The sequence below is a fragment of the Capricornis sumatraensis genome, chromosome 16, assembly GCF_032405125.1.
Source record: "Capricornis sumatraensis isolate serow.1 chromosome 16, serow.2, whole genome shotgun sequence".
In the NCBI taxonomy this organism is placed as follows: Eukaryota; Metazoa; Chordata; class Mammalia; order Artiodactyla; family Bovidae; genus Capricornis; species Capricornis sumatraensis.
In genome coordinates this window covers 5,304,127-5,321,193 of record NC_091084.1, presented here as the reverse complement: position 1 = coordinate 5,321,193, position 17,067 = coordinate 5,304,127, and positions in this window count along the sequence as shown.

Sequence of the window (17,067 nt, the reverse complement as noted above, 5' to 3'; positions counted from 1 at the left end):
TCATGTAATTCTTACTACATTGAGATTGATAGTATTATCTCTCCTTACAGACAAAAATCTGTAACTAAGGTTAGTTACACATATAATCACATATCCTATAAGTTGGATTTGTATTATATACCCAAATTATTTTAACTCCCTAAATTTAATCTAAATAGAATACAAGGTTCATTTATTTTTAATAGCCTGTGCATCAACTCTTTAAATTTTAAAGCCCAAAACTATGTTCCTGATGTTTCTTATCAGACCTATTCTCCACTGCTCTCCATGATATTCATTAACTAACTTTAAGCAAAGCTAGCCACTAAGTAATCCCTCAAGTATTTGTCTTGTCTGTTTAGTCACACAGCAAGTTTTCTGTTTCCTGAGTTTTAACTTGTTTTTGTCTAAGGAATGTCTACATATTCCTCTTTATTATTTCACTACTCTGAAGAGATCCTTAAATGACAGGAAAATTGTCTGTAGTAGGAATGTATAGAATTATTTTCCACTGATAGTGAAACGAGATAACACAGGGTGGAATATATAAAACAATATGCAAAGCATTCTGAAGCTGAAACTTCAATACTTTGGCCACCTTATGTGAAGAGCTGACTCATTGGAAAGACCCTGATGCTGAAAAGATTGAGGTGGGAGGAGATGGGGACAACAGAGGATGAGATGGTTGGACAGCATAACCGCCTCAATGGACATGGGTTTGGGTGGACTTCGGGAGTTGGTGATGGACAGGGAGGCCTGTCGTGCTGTAGTTCATGGGATCACAAAGAGTCGGACAGGACTGAGTGACTGAACTGAACTGAACATAAAACTGATCATCTGAATCAGTCTTTTTGTCCATTTCAGTGACATGAATTATATATACTCATACTGCTGTGCAATTATCAAAACCATACATTCATACAGATCTCATCTTATAAAACTGAAACTATCTACTCTACAACAGCTACTTATTTCTCTTTTCTACCACCAGCATCTGTTGACTATAATTCTCCTTTCTGGCTGTACAAATTTGATTGCTTTATCTAGCTCACATAAGTGGAATCATACAGTATTGGATGTTTTATGACTGAATTATTTCACTCAGCATAATGACTTCAAAGTTTATCCATGTTGTAGCATGTGTCAAGATTCCTTTTCATTTTAAGGCTGAATAATATTACATTATAATTAAAATATATATGTATATATTTTGTTTTCAGTAACTAAGTCATGTCTGACTCTTTGTGATCCCAAGGACTGGAACAGTCCAGGCTTCCCTGTCCCTTACTATCTCTTAGAGTTTGCTCAAACTCATGTCCATTGAGTTAGTGATGCCATCCAACCATCTCATCCTGTTACCTCCTTCTCCTCCTGCCCTCAATCTTTCCCAGCATCAGGGTCTTTTCTAATGAGTCGACTCTGCATCAAGTGGCCAAATGATTGGAACTTCATCATATGTCCTTCCAATGAATATCCAGGGCTTATTTCCTTAGGATGGACTGGTTTGATCTCCTTGCTGTCCAAGGGACTCTCAAGAGTATTCTTCAGCACCACAATTTGTAACCATCAATTATTTGGTGATGCCTTCTCTATGGTCCAACTCTCACATCTGCACATGACTTCTGGAAAAACTGTTGTTTTTGACTCTATGGACCTTTGTCAGAAAAGTGATGTCTCTGCTTTTTATAATTTTATCTAGGTGTGTCATAGCTTTTCTTTCAAGGAGGAAGTGTCTTTTACTTTCAAAGCTGCAGTCATCATCTGCAGTGATTTTGGAGTCCAAGAAAATAAACTTTCTGACAATTTCTATTTTACCTCCATCTAATTGCCTTGATGCAATATTCTTTGGAAGGAATGATGCTGAAGCTGAAACTCCAGTACTTTGACCACCTCATGCAAAGAGTTGACTCATTTGAAAAGACTCTGATGCTGGGAAGGATTTGGGGGCAGGAGGAGAAGGCGATGACAGAGGATGGAGATGGCTGGATGGCATCATTGACTCAATGGACGTGAGTCTGAGTGAACTCCAGGAGTTGGTGATAGACAGGTAGGCCTGGTGTGCTGCAATTCATGAGGTCGCAAAGAGTCAGACACAACTGAGTGACTGAACTGAACTGAACTGAACTGAATGAGACCAGATGTCATGATCTTCGTTTTTTGAATATTGAGTTTTAAGCTAGATTTTTCACTCTCCTCTTTTACCCTCATCAAGAGGCTCTTTAGTTCCTCTTTGCTTTCTGCCATTACAGTGGTGTTATCTGCATAGCTGAGGTTATTGATATTTCTCCCAGCAATTTTGATTCCAGCTTGTAATTCATCCAACCCAGCATTTTGCATGATGTACTTTGCATATAAGTTAATAAAGCAGTGTGACAATATACAGCCTTGACGTACTCCTTTCCCAATTTTGAACCAGTCCATTGTTCCGTGTCTGGTCCTAACTGTTGCTTCTTGACCTGGATTCAGATTTTTCAGGAGTTGGGTAATGTGGTCTGGTATTCCCATCTCTTTAAGAATTTCCCAGAGTTTGTTGTGATCTACACAGTCAAAGACTTTAGCATAATCAATGAAACAGAAGTAGATGTTTCTCTGGAATTCCCTTGCTTTTTCTATGATCCAGCAGATGTTGGCAATTTTATCTCTGGTTCCTCTGCCTTTTCTAAATCCAGCTCACCTGGGCTGGTTATTTTTACCAAGATCTATTCTCTCCTCTTACCTTCCCTGTTTCTTGACTTTATGGAACATATCCATTGGATAGTCTTGTCAAAAACTTTGAATTGTGTTTGGCGAACAGGATGCACCAGCTGGGCAGTGAAGGAAATTGGAGAGTAGTAGAAGATATAAATGAAAATAACCTATGCTCCCACATATCCACATGCCTCACTGTTACCATATTTCTCTTGGGGGGTTTGTCCTCTATGACTACAGTGCTTTCTGGATGAAACCCTTCCTCAGCTGTAACCATATCACCTTAATCTGGAACAAAACATGAGGGTGTGTATGTGTGCATATTTCCTAAATGAAGTGAGCAGTTTGGGGTTTAATTATAATAAAATAACTGCATTAATAATTACAATATTGTGACTGAAAAATACAAATATATGTGTACCATCATAAGTGTCTATATATGTGTACACACATATGTATATGTATGCATATAAATTGCTCAGGGAGGTGTAGACAATTATAGATTTAACTTTTGTATTATAAAGTTTAAGAAGGCAAGCTTCAGAAAAGTGAAAATGAGTGACCTCAAATTACAAAACTAGTTAATCATTAGAGCTATATGGGCATGCAGGTTTATATTCACTGCACAGGGCAAGGACTCTTAGCTTTGTTATGTGATTCTTTTCCACATGTGCATTGTAGCCTTTGTCCTCAAGTAGCCCTTCCACCTAAATGATGTTGCAACTGGACCCATGGTACCGAAAGAGGTGGTTAAACTCTGTGTTACAGGTGATGAGGGCTTCAGTTCAGTTCAGTCACTGAGTCCTGTCCGATTCTTTGCGATGCCAGGAATCGCATCACGCCAGGCCTCCCTGTCCATCACCAACTTCAGGAGTTCATGCAGATTCACGTCCATCGAGTCAGTGATGCCATCCAGCCATCTCATCTTCTGTCGTCCCCTTCTCTTCCTGCCCCCAATCCCTCCCAGCATCAGAGTCTTTTCCAATGAGTCAACTCTTCACATGAGGTGGCCAAAGTACAGGAGTTTCAGCTTTAGCATCATTCCTTCCAAAGAAATCCCAGGGCTGATCTCCTTCAGCATGGACTGGTTGGATCTCCTTGCAGTCCAAGGGACTCTCAAGAGTGTTCTCCAACACCACAGTTCAAAAGCATCAATTCTTCGGCACTCTGCCTTCTTCACAGTCCAACTCTCACATCCATACATGACCACTGGAAAAACCATAGCCTTGACTAGACAGACCTTAGTCGGCAAAGTAATGTCTCTGCTTTTCAATATGCTATCTAGGTTGGTCATAACTTTTCTTCCAAGGAGTAAGCGTCTTTTAATTTCATGGCTGCAATCACCATCTGCAGTGATTTTGGAGCCCAAAAAAATAAAGTCTGATACTGTTTCCACTGTTTCCCCATCTGTTTCCCATGAAGTGGTAGGGCTGGATGCCATGATCTTCGTTTTCTGAATGTTGAGTATTAAGCCAGCTTTTTCACTCTCTTCTTTTTCACTTTCAACAAGAGGCTTTTTAGTTCCTCTTTACTTTCTGCCATAAGGGTGGTGTCATCTGCATATCTGAGGTTATTGATATTTCTCCCACAATCTTGATTCCAGCTTGTGTTTCTTCCAGTCCAGCGTTTCTCATGATGTACTCTGCATAGAAGTTAAATAAGCAGGGTGACAATATATAGCCTTGACATACTTCTTTTCCCATTTGCAACCAGTCTGTTGTTCCACGTCCTGTTCTAACTGTTGCTTCCTGACATGCATACAGATTTCTCAAGAGACAGGCCAGGTGGTCTGATATTCCCATCTCTTTCAGAATTTTCCACAGTTGATTGTGATCCACACAGTCAAAGGCTTTGGCATAGTCAATAAAGCAGAAATGGATGTTTTTCTGGAACTCTCTTGCTTTTTCCATGATCCAGCAGATGTTGGCAATTTGATCTCTGGTTCCTCTGCCTTTTCTAAAACCAGCTTGAACATCAGGGAGTTCACGGTTCATGTATTGCTGAAGCCTGGCTTGGAGAATTTTGAGCATTACTTTACTAGCGTGTGAGATGAGTGCAATTGTGCGGTAGTTTGAGCATTCTTTGGCATTGCCTTTCTTTGGAATTGGAATGAAAACTGACCTTTTCCAGTCCTGTGGCCACTGCTGAGTTTTCCAAATTTGCTGGCATATTCAGCATCATCTTTCAGTATTTGAAGTAGTTAAACTGGAATCCCATCACCTCCACTAGCTTTGCTCATAGTGATGCTTTCCAAGGCCCACTTGACTTCACATTCCAGGATGTCTGGCTCTAGATGAGTGATCACACCATCATGATTATCTGGGTCATGAAGATCTTTCTTGTACAGTTCTTCTGTGTATTCTTGCCATCTCTTCTTAGTCCTCCTCTGTTACTGGATAAATGTGCATTGTATTTTTCTTGCATATTCGTATCATAATCAGAGTTACACTCTAAAGGATATAGCAGCTACTTGTTTGTCTGCTAGTTTTTGCCAGAACTATTTCTTCACTCTCCTTTACTAATGGATAGTGGAGTTTCTGAAATGAAACAGTGGCAATGGGAAAAGAAATCTAACCTACAGTATAAGTAAAAGAGCAAAATGCCAGTGTGGTAATGAGAACAGATATGAGTTTTTTATTCAATGATTTTGCTAAAAAATGTACTTCTTTCCCTCCATTCTTTGATTTAGTCAAACTTTATCTAATATTCAATATCCATCTCAAAATTTTTGAATATTCAGGCCCAGTATAAGGATATATATATATATATATATATATATGTATATGTATATGTATATGTATATGTATATGTATATGTATATGTGTGTGTGTGTGTGTGTATATATAAGCACCATATATAATGCATTTTGGCTTCCATGGTAGCTCAGTGGTAAAGAATGTGTCTGCCAATTCAGGAGACACAGGTAAGAAGATTCCCTAGAGACAGAAATGGCAACCCATTCCAGTATTCTTGCTTGGGAAATCCCATGGATAGGGAATTCTGGCAGGTTACAGTCCATGGGGTCACAAAAGTGTTGGGCATGACTTAGTGACTAAACAACAGTGACATATAATGCATTACATCATTATCATTCCATTATAAGTACTCAATACAATGAAAATATCTACCTATAATTATATTTTAACTCCTATAGTGCCTTAAGACAACATTAGAAAATAAATTAAACTTTCAGAATCTCTTCATATTTCATATCTAGGGAAACTTCCACTTAATTTTACCTTCCATTTCATTCTTGACCATCTAATCCTTCCTGCCTCTTTTTTTCTGTGATTCCAAGAATTTTTTGTAAGAACAAAAGTTTACATTTTCCTATGGGCTCTCTGGGCTGGCTTCCCTGGTGGCTCAGAGGGTAAAGCGTCTGCCTGCAGTGCGGGAGACCCTGGTTCAATCCCTGCGTTGGGAAGATCCCCTGGAGAAGGAAATGGCAACCCACTCCAGTACTCTTGCCTGGAAAATTCCATGGACAGAGGAGCCTGGTAGGATATTGTCCATGGGGTCGCAAAGAGTTGAACATGACTGAGTGACTTCACTTTCACTATGGGCTCTCTGGAGGCTGACTTTATTTTTCTAGCAAGAATCTCTGCAAAAGTTTTGTAAGACAGGACATAGAGTTGTGATATCTAGTGTATTGGCTTTCTTGTTGATTCCCATATCCTATATTGCCCCAGAAATCATCATAGAGAAGGTACTTATTTTCTTGAAAGAAAGAAGAAAACTTTGCAAGAAGACATCTTACCTTTTAAGAGTTGTAATTTTGTCCAAAATTTTGTTAATGAGATAAATCATTAAGCAAGAGACAGCTCCTTTTTCAGGGAAGTTATCTGATTATAAAAACTACACCTAAGGTTCATAAATGCATGATGAATGTGACTCTTTGGGGAAGACTAAAAGGAAATGGATGTAATAATAATAATCAATTGATCTACCTCAATTCTTAGAATCCACTAAGAGACTCCTTTAAACCTAGCCTTTGATTCATAATGGTTGTCAGGCTAGTCCCTGATAATAACAGGGTAAGTGAGCTTTGATTCATATAGGTACCTTGTTCTCTTCTCCCCAGTATAAAAAGAAAAAAAAAAAAAAAAAAGTTCTTGCCTCCGTTGAACAATGGAGGAAATGCTTTCTTTGTTTTGTTAATATAACTAGTGTTTTCTTACACTGAGAAGGACTAGGTAAATAATAGAACAGCCTGAGGCCTGCTGAGATGTTGCTGACTGGATTGAGTAAAAGAAGTGTCATTGCCAAAGATCCAGAGCTCAGAACAAGCGTCAATTTCTTATAGCAAGTGTGTTGGGGATCATCAGGGAAGCACAAGAATATTCTCAAACTGGAGAATATTGATAACCATGTCTCCATTAGCTTACTTTCTGGGGACATGGATGTCACCCAAAAGCCACAAATGAGTTTCCACAAAGAAGGGAAAAGAACTGGACAGAATACATATTTTGACTTTACTTAGATAAACTTAGAGTCCCCTTCATGGTTTACTGCTTGTCATGGTAAAGGGCCTTGAGTAACTCAATGAAGCTATGAATCATACTATGCAGGGCCACCAAAAGACAGATGGGTCATAGTGGAGAGTTCTGAGAAAACCTTGCCCACTGGAGGTGAGAATGGCAAATCATTCTAGCATTAATGCCATTAGAACCACATGAACAGTGAAAAGTGAAAGTGAAAGTCACTCAGTTGTGTCCAACTCTTTGAAATCCCATGAACTGTAAAGTCCATGGAATTCTCCAGGCCAGAATACTGGAGTGGGTAGCCTTTCCCTTCTCCAGGGGATTTTCCAAAACCAGTGATCCAACCCAGGCCTCCCATATTGTAGGCAGATTCTTTACCATCTGAGCCACAAGGGAAAGCCAAGAATACTGGAATGGGTAGCCTGTCCCTTCTCCAGGGGATCTTCCCAACCCAGGAATCAAACTGGGATATCCTGCATTGCAGGGAAGAATTATTTACCGAGTGAGTTATTAAGGAATCAGTACACAAAGGCAAAAAAATATGACACCAAAAGATGAGCTCCCAGTTCTGAAGGTGTCCAATATTCTACTAGGAAAGAGCACAAGCCATTAACAATAGCTACAGAAAGAAAGAAGCAGCTGAATGAAAGGAGAAATGATGCTCAGTTTTAGATATGTCTGGTGGTGAAAATAAAGTCCAGTATTGTAAAAAAGAAAAAAAAAAAAAAAAGATATTGCATAGGAACCTGGAATGTTAGGTTCATGAATCAAGATAAATTGGACACGATCAAACGGATGGCAAGCGTGAACATCCACATCTTTGGAATCAGTGAACTAAAATGAACAGGAAGGGGTGAATTTAATTCAGATGACCATTTTATCTACTACGTTGGGCAAGAATCTCTTAGAGAAATGGAGAAACCCTCATAGCCGGTCCACAACAGTCCGAATTGCAGTACTTAATTGCAATCTCAAAAATGAGAGAATGATCTCAGTTCATTACCAAGGCAAACCATTCAACATCAGAATAACCCAAGTCCATGTCCCAAAGACTGATGCTGAAGAAGCTGTAGTTGACTGGTTTTATGAAAACCTGTAAGATCTTCTTGAACTAACACCAAAAAGAGATATCATTTTCATCATAAGTGATAGGAATGCAAAAGTAGGAAGTTAGCATATGTGGAGAGTAACAGGCAAGTTTGGCCTTGGAGTAAACAATGAAGCAGGACAAACTCTGATAGAGTATTTCCACAGAAAACACTGGTCATAGCAAACACCCTTTTTCACCACACAAGAGATGACTCTACACATGGACATCACCAAGTGGTCAATACCAAAATCAGATTGATTATGTTCTTTGCAGATGAAGATGGAGAAATTCTATATAGTCAGCAAAAACAAGACCTGGAGCTGACTGTGGCTAAGATCATCAACTCCTGTTGCAAAGTTCAGGCTTAAACTGAAGAAAGTAGGGAAAACCACTAGGCCATTCATATATTATCAAAAGTATATTTCTTATGATTATATAGTAGAGGTGGTGAATAGATTCAAGGGTTTAGATTTCGTAGACAGAGTGCCTGAAGATCTATGGTCAGAGATTCTAACATTGTAGAGGAGGAAGTGACCAAAATGATTCCCAAGAAAAATAAATACAAGAAAGAAAAGTGGTTATCTGAGGAGGTCTTACACATAGCAGAGTAAGAAGAGAAGTTAAAGGCGAAAGAGAAAGGAAAAGATACAACCAACTGAATCCAGAGTTCTAAAGAATAGCAGCTCCTTGAAAAGAAAGAAAACCTTCTTAAATGAACAATGCAAAGATATAGAGAAAGATGACAGAATAGAAATGACTAAAGATCTCTTCAAGAATATTAGAAAGATCAAGGGAATATTTCATGCAATGATGGGTAGAATAAAGGACAGAAATTGTATGGACTTAACAGAAGCAGAGATATTAAGAAGAGGTGACAAAAAGACACAGAAGAACTGTACAAAAAAGGTCTTAATCACCCAGATAACCATGATGGTATGATCACTAACTTAGAGCCAGGCATCCTGGAGTGTGAAGTTAATTGGGCCTTAGGAATCATTATTGCAAACAAAGCAAACATAAGCAAACAAAGGTAGTGGAGGTAATGGAATTCCAACTGAGCTATATCAAATCTTCAAATAAAGTGCTGCTAAAGTGCTGTGTTAGATATGTAAGCAAATTTGGAATGCTCCACAGTGGACACAGGACTAGAAAAGTGAATTTTCATTCCAATCCCAAAGAAGGACTGTGCCAAAGAATGGTAAAACTGCTATATAATCGTGCTCATCTAACATGCTAGTAAGGTTATGCTCAAAATTCTTCAAGCTAGTCTTCAGCAGATGTGAACCAAGAACTCCCAGTTATACACCTGGATTTGAAAAAGGCATAGGTTCCAGAGATCAAATGGCAACATTTGTTGGATCATAGGGAAAGCAAAGGAATGCTACAAAAAATATCTACTTCTGCTTCATTGACTACACTGAAACCTTTGACTGTGTGAGATGCAAAAACAACAATAACAAAACAACTGTGTAAAATTCTTAAAGAGATGGAAAAACCAGACCACCTTACCTGTGTCCTAGGAAACTTGTATGTGGGTAAAGAAGCAACAGGTAGAACCTTACTTGGAACAACTGACAGGTTCAAAATTGGTAGGAAGTAGGATGAAGCTGTATATTTTCACCATCTTATTTAACTTCAATGTAGCGTGTGCAATGAGAACCCCATGAAAAGTATAAAAGATGAGCCTCCCAGGTTGGAAAGTGTTCAGTTTGCTAGTGGGGAAAGCAGAAGGCAATTACTAATAGCTCCTGAAATAATGAAGTGTCTGGGCAAAAGTAGAAACATCACTTATTTGTGGACATGTCTGATGGTGGGAGTAAAATCTGATGTGGTAAAGAATAACACTGCATAGGAACCTGGAATATTATGTACATGAATTAAGGTAAATTGGACATGGTCAAGCAGGAGATGACGAGTAAACATCTACATCTTTGAAATCAGTAAACTAAAATGGATGGGAATGGGGAAATTTAATTCTGATGTCAATTATGTCTCTACTGTGGGCAATAATCCCACAAAAGAAATGGAGTAGCCCTGAAAACCAACAAAAGAGACCAAAATACAGTACTTTCTCAAAAACAACATAACGTCCTTGGTTCATTTCCAAGGTAAGCCCTTCTACCTCAGAGTAATCCAAATCTATGCTGCAACCACTGATCCTGAAGAAACTAAAGTTGACTAGTTCTATGAAGACCTACAAGACCTCCTAGAACTAACAACAACAACAAAAGATGTCTTATTAATCACAGGGGATTAGCATGCAAAAGCATGAAGTTAAGAGATGCCTGGAGTAACAGGTTAGTTTGGCCTTAGACTACAAAATGAAGCAGAGCAAAGGCTAACAGAATTCTGCCAAGAGAATGCACTGGTCATAGCAAACACCTTTTTCTAACAGCATTAGAGAAAACTTTATACATGGACATTGCCAAATGGTCAATATAAAAATCAGATTGGTAACTTAATTTGCTGTTGAAGATGGAGAAATACTATACAATAAACAAAAACAAGACCTGTAGCTGATTGTGGCACAGATCATAAGATCCTTATTGCAAAATTCAGGCTTAAACTAAAGGAAGTGGGAAGACCACTAAGCCATTCAGGTATGACTTAAATCCCTTTTGATTATACAGTGGAGGTGATGAATAGATTCAAGGGATTAGATCTTATAGACAGACAGCCTGCAGAACCATGGACAGAGATTCATAACATTGTACAGGAGACAGTGACCAAAACTATTTCAAGAAAAAGAAATGCAAGATGATAATGTGGCTGTCTGAGGAGTCTTTACTCACAGCCAAGGGAAGAAGAGAAGTGAAAAGCAAGAGAGAAAGGAAAAGATATACTCAACTGAATGCAGAGCTCCAGAGAATAGCGAGGAGCAGTAAGAAGGCCTTTTTAAATGAACAATGCAAAGATATAGTGGAAAACAATAAGATGAATTAGACTAGTTATATCTTCAAGAAAATTATAGATATCAAAGGAACATTTCATGCAAGGATGAACATGATAAAGGACAGAAACAGTAAGGACCTAAAAAAAGCAGTAGAAATTAAGAAGAGGTAGCTTCCCAGATGATGCTGCTGGTAAAGAATCTGCCTGCCAATGCAGGAGACACAAGAAATACAGGTTTGATTCCTGGTTCAGAAAGATCCCTTGGAGAAGGAAATGGAAACCCACCCAGTACTCTTGCCTGGGAAATTCTATGGATAGAGGAGATTGGCAGGCTATAGTTTATGGGGTCGCAAAGAGTCAGACATGACTGAGTGACTGAGCACACATATACAAAAAAATGTCTTAATGACACAGATAACCATGATTATGTGGTCACTCACCTAGAGAAAGACATTTGGAGTGTGAAGCCGATTGGACCTTAGGAAGCATTACTATGAACAAATCTAGTGGAGAGGATGGAATTCCAGCTGAGCTATTTCAAATCCTAAAAGATGATGCTGTTAAAGTGCTACAGTCAACATGTCAGCAAATTCGGAAGACTCAGCAGCGGCCACAGGATTGGAAAAGGTCAATTTTCATCCCAATTCCAATAAAGGGCAGTGCTAAAAAATGTTCAAGCTATCAGACAATTTCTCTCATTTCCCATGTTAATAAGGTTATGCACAAAATCTTTAAAGCTAGGTTTCAGCAATACTTCCAGATGTACAAGCTGGATTTAGAAAAGACAGGAACCAGAGATCAAACTGCAAACATTCCTTGAACATACAGAAAGCAAGGGAATTCCAGAAAAGCATCTACTTCTGCTTCATTAACTAAGCAAAAGCCTTTGACTGTGTGGATCACAAGAAACTGTGGAAGATTCTTAAACAGGTGGGAATACCAGATCATCTTGCCTGCCTTCTGAAAAATCTTTATGTGGGCCGAGAAGCAACAGCTTGAATATTACATGGAAAAACTGACTGGTTCAAAATTAGGAAAGGAGTGGTACAAGGCTGAATATTTTAAATCAGTTTATTCAACTTATATGCAGAGCACATTGTGTGAAATGTCAGCCTGGATGAGTTACAGACTGGAATCAAGATTGCTGGAAGAAATATCAACATCCTCAGATATGCAGATGGCACCACTTTAATGGGAGAAAGCAAAGAGGGACTAAAGAACCTCTAGATGAAGGTGATATAGGAGAGCAGAAAAGCTGACTTAAAACTCAACATTCAAAAAACTAAGATCATGGCATCTGGCCCCATCACTTCATGGCAAATAGAAGGGGAAAAAGTGAAAGTGGTGACAAATATTCTATTATTGGGCTTCAAAACTTTGTGCAGTTATGAAGTTAGAAGATGCTTTCCTCTGGAAGGAAAGCTATGACAAACCAGGATAGTATCATATAAATAGATGCATAAGTTTTCTGCCAAAGTCTGTGTAGTCAAAGCTGTGGTCTTTTTGTAGTCGTGTATAGATGTGAGAGTTGGATTATAAAGAATGATGAGTCCCAAAAAATCAATGGTTTCGAATTGCGATGCTGAAGGAGACTCTTTAGAGTCCCTTGGACAGCAAGGAGATAAAACCAGTCAATCCTAAAGTAAATCAACCCTGAATTTCATTGGAAGGACTGATGCTGAAGCTGAAACTCCATTATTTTGGCCATCTGATGTGAAGAGCCAACTCATTGGAAGAGACCTTGATGCTGGAAAAAAGTGAAGGCAAAAGAGAACAGGGTGGCAGAGCATGAGATAATTGGATAGCATCACTGATTCAATAGATATGAACTTGGGAAAACTCCAGGAGATATGAGGGACATGGAAGCCTGGTGTGCTACACTCCATGAAGTGGCAAAGAGTCGGACACAACTTAGTGACTCAACAACAACAACAACAACAACAACCCTCCAGTAGAGTAAGAAAATAATAAGATTAATGGCATACCTGATACTGAATCAGAATTAACAGCATTCTGATAGACATCTATGCTATACATTTAATAACTTTGAATAGATAGCTCTGCTTATTTAAGACGGATTGTAAGTTTATAGTCATAAAGATGAACATTGGAAGGAGGCTTGAATATTCCATTTACCATCTATTAGTCAAGTCAACTTAATTTCTTAACATCTCTTTTCTTCAGTTTCCTTAGTTGAGATGGGAGTACAAAAATAATACCTTCCTCATTGATTTTTGTGAACATTCAGTGAGTTAATACATTAGAAGTGTTTAGAGCAGTGCCTGCATATATTGTTTTAACATAAGCATTATCATTATTTAGCTACTCAAATATCATGTGGACTCAGAAAACAATGAGATCATAATTAGATCTTATGTATACATGTGTATGAATGTGAGAGCTAAGTCACTTCAGTCATGTCTGACTGTTTGAGACCCTATGGACTGTAGCCCACCGGGCTCCTCTGTCCATGGGATTCACCAGGCAAGAATAGCAGAGTGGGTTGCCATGCCCTCTTCTAGGGAATCTTACTGATCCAGGAATCGAACTCTCATTATCTCCTGCATTGTCAGGCAGATTCTTCACCCCTTTGCCATTTCAAAGCCCATATACACATATGTTCAGTTCAGTTCGTTTCAGTTCAGTCACTCAGTCATGACCGACTCTTTGCAACCCCATGAATTTCAGCACGCCAGGCCTCCCCGTCCATCACCAACTCCCAGAGTTCAGTTAAACTCATATTCATCGAGTTGATGATGCCATCCAGCCACCCCATCCTCTGTCGTCCCCTTCTCCTCCTCCCTCCAGTCCTTCCCAGCATCAGGGGCTTTTCCAATGAGTCAGTTCTTCACATGAGATGGCCAAAGTACTGGAGTTTCAGCTTTAGCATCAGTCCTTATAACGAACACCCAGGATTGATGTCCTTTAGGATGGACTGGTTGTATCTCCTTGCAGTCCAAGGGACTCTCAAGAGTCTTCTCCAACACCACAGTTCAAAAGCATCAATTCTTCGGCGCTCAGCTTTCTTCACAGTCCAACTCTCACATCCATACATGACCACTGGAAAACCACAGCCTTGACTAGATGGACCTTTGTGTAGTTTATATTAAATCACAAGGAATAAATATTCTTGACTTGACTTTGCTCCTGCAGATTGAAATTAGTTATTTTAGTCTAGAATTCAGCACTGTCTTTAATTCTTGGGATTACTGATACAATCCTCAATTTTTGCCATAGTCTCCCTTTGACTTTTTATTTCATTGTGATTTCATCCATTCTTATGATGTTAAAATAATAGTTCCCAATTATATGTCTCCAATTGTTTTGATGTCCAGTTTTATGTAGTTTAACCATTTTTTTTAATATCTGCTCTTGTGTACATAATAGGCAACTTAAATTTAATGCATATCTTTAATAATACTCAGTTCAGTCACTCAGTCATGTCTGACTCTTTGAGACTCTTTGGACTTCCCATGGGGAAGCACATCAGGCTTCCCCATCTATCACTAATTCCCAAAGCTTACTCAAACTCATGTCCATTGAGTCAAAGATGCCATCCAATCATCTCAACCTTTCTTGTTACCTTCTTCTCTTCAGTCTTTCCCAGCATCAGGGTCTTTTCCAATGAATCAGTTCTTTGCACCAGATAGCCAAGTATTGGAGTTTCAGCTTCAGTATCAGTCTTTCCAATGACTGTCTAGGACTGGCTTCCTTAACAATTGACTGCATAGATCTCCTTGCAGTCCAAGGGAGTCACAAGAGTCTTCTCCAACACCACAGTTCAAAAGCATCGATTCTTCAGTGCTCAGCGTTATTTATAGTCCAGCACTCACATCCATACATGACTACTGGGAAAACTATAGCTTTGACTAGATGGACCTTTTCTGGTAAAGTAATGTCTCTGTTTTTTAATATGCTGTCTAGTTTGGTCATGAGCTTCCCTGGTGGCTCAGATGCTAAAGTGTCTGCCTGCAATGCAGGAGACCCGGGTTAAATTTCTGGGTTGCGAAGATCTCCTGGAGAAGGAAATGGCAACCCACTCCAGTATTCTCACCTGGAAAATCCCATGGATGGAGGAGCCTGGTGGGCTACAGTCACAAAGAGTCGAACATGACTGAGCGACTTCACACACACACACACACACACACACACACACAGTTTGGTCATAGTTTTACTTCCAAGGAGCAAGTGTCTTTTAATTCCATGGCTTCAGTCACCATCTGCTGTGATTTTGGAGCCCTCCCAAAAATAAAGTCTCTCACTGTTCCCATTGTCTACCCATCTCTTTGCCATGAAGTGATGGGACTGGATGCCATGATCTTAGTTGCCTGAATGTTGAGTTTTAAGCCAACTTTTTCACTCTCCTCTTTCACTTTCATCAAAAGACTCTAGTTCTTCTTCACTTTCTCCCATAAGGGTGGTGTCATCTGCATATCTGAGATTATTGATACTTTTCTTGGCAATCTTGATTCCAGTTTCTGCTTCATCCAGTCCAGCATTAGGCATTATGTACTATACATAGAAGTTAAATAAGCAGGGTGACAATATACAATCTTGTAGGCACTCCTTTCCCAATTTGGAACCAGTCTGTTGTTCCATTTCCAGTTCTAACTGTTGCTTTTTGACCTTCATTCAGATTTCTCAGGAGGTGAGTAAGGTGGTCTGGTATTCCCATCTCTTTCAGAATTTTCCTTAGTTTTTTGTGATCCACAGTCAAAGGCTTTGGCATATTCAATAAAGCAGAAGTAGATGTTTTTCTGGAACTCTATTGCTTTCTCAATGATCCAATGGATGTTGGCAATTTGACCTCTGGTTCCTCTGCCTTTTCTAAATCCAGCTTGAACATCTGGAAGTTCACAGCTCAAGTACTGTTGAAGCCTGGCCTAGAGAATTTTGAGCATTTCTTTACTAGACTATGAGAAGAGTACAATTGTGTGATAGTTTGAGCATTCTTTGACATTTCCTTTCTTTTGGATTGTAATGAAAGCTGACCTTTTCCAGTCCTGTGGCCACTGCTGAGTTTTCCAAATTTGCTGGCACTTTAAAAAGCCTCGTCTTTTAGGATTTCAAATAGCTGAACTGGAATTCCATCACCTCCACTAGCTTTGTTCATAGTGATGCTTCCTAAAGCCCACTTGACTTCACATTCCAGGATGTCTGGCTTTATGTGAGTGATCACACCATATGGTTATCCGGGTCATGAAGATCTTGTTTGTATAGTTCTTCTGTGTATTGTTAGCAGTACTAGATAATATTATCTCATGTTTCTGCTTCTTAATAAATAATGCTACTCTTCACTCATTTCGGAGAAGGCAATGACACCCCACTCCAGTACTCTTGCCTGGAAAATCCCATGGACGGAGGAGCCTGGTAGGCTGCAGTCCATGGAGTTACTAAGAGTCGGACACGATTGAGCGACTTCACTTTCACTTTTCACTTTCATGCATTGGAGAAGGAAATGGCAACCCACTCCACTGTTCTTGCTGGAGAATCTCAGGGATGGTAGAGCCTGGTGGGCTGCCATCTATGAGGTCACACAAAGTCGAATATGGCTGAAGCAACTTAGCAGCTTCACTCATTTGCCCAATTGAAAACTTAGAGCTCTTCTTTGATTTCAGTATTTCCCTCATTGTCTACTCATTTCCTCCTCCTCCAACATCCATTTTATCAGCGTGTTACATTAAGTCTCCCATCAAAATGCATCTTATTTATCAGTTCTCCCTTCCCTACTGCTACCTTCCCATTCCCATAACCCTTAGTCTCTCATACTAATCACTGAAATAGCCTGAAAACTTACCTCTATCTTTTCTTATCCTACTATTTTCTTTATTATTATTATTTTATTTTTTACTTTACAATACTGTATTGTTTGCCATACATTGACATGAATCCACCACAGGTGTACATGAGTTCCCAATCCTGAACCCCCCTCCCACC